Source organism: Phycodurus eques, unplaced genomic scaffold (assembly GCF_024500275.1).
Source record: "Phycodurus eques isolate BA_2022a unplaced genomic scaffold, UOR_Pequ_1.1 contig_612, whole genome shotgun sequence".
NCBI lineage: Eukaryota > Metazoa > Chordata > Actinopteri > Syngnathiformes > Syngnathidae > Phycodurus > Phycodurus eques.
The window spans coordinates 5,170-6,063 of record NW_026904608.1 but is presented as its reverse complement, the minus strand read 5'-3'; the positions used below and the strand labels follow the sequence as shown (position 1 = coordinate 6,063).

General features: G+C 40.4%; 1 non-coding gene across 1 annotated transcript; it reads right to left on the bottom strand.

Moving 5' to 3' along the window:
* Positions 1-442: 442 nt before the first annotated feature.
* On the bottom strand, positions 443-634 carry LOC133398939 (U2 spliceosomal RNA). The gene has a single exon (XR_009768136.1). It is a non-coding gene; the product is annotated as a U2 spliceosomal RNA (small nuclear RNA).
* Positions 635-894: the final 260 nt, after the last annotated feature.

Here is an 894-nt window from a genome sequence, read left to right as displayed (position 1 = left end):
TACATTGTCCAAAAGTGTGCCTTTCAAAGGTCATAGGCGGGTTTCTCTTAAGTTTAGGATATGGGTCGCAACCCACTTTAATATAAATTGATTTTTTTTTTTTAAACAGCCTGTAAAAACATGGACAGCATATTATATTTTTAAATGCAGTTTCAAATGGGTTTGCTGTACCGCTAAAGTCATATTTGCCTGCCATGACGTCCACCAGCCAGACTGGGCTGCTCTGTGTATTTGTTTACAGAGAACAAGGAATTAACATTCCTTGTCAATTTTCTCCTCTGCTCCATGTCCAATCTTAATATGCCTCCATACAATACTGAAGGTCAGAATAACAGACAGACCCCAGAGTTGAGAGTCACTTGTTTACCTTCTGTTCACTGCATTAAATGTAGTTTAAGTCATTGGATTGATGGCTCAATTGATATTTCTTTTGACCAAGTTGTGGGGGTGCACCGTTCCTGGAGGTACTGCTAACACCAGGTCGATGCGTGGAGTGGATGGAATAAGCACCTATTCCATCTCTCAGCTCCAAAAATTAATTTAATATATGGTCCCCGGATAGGGGATGTATCAGATTGTAAACTGACAAGAACAGATACTACACCTGATCTTAGCCAAAAGACCGAGAAACGATGCCAACATAACGCCAGAAAAGACGACCTCATTCGCCAGCCTACAAGCCAAAGTTATGGTGGCACATATCGACATGATAATCACAGATGAGTCACAAATGGACACGCCAAACAACAATTATGAAACGAATGTCAACTGTGTTGTTTTTCAACGTTTATATCGAAATAATCTTGTCAGATGCCCGTGTTCCTTGGTCACGTGGTCAACGTCAATAAAATAGAATGCGGAGATTAACGCATATCCTTTAGCCCTGTATTAAGT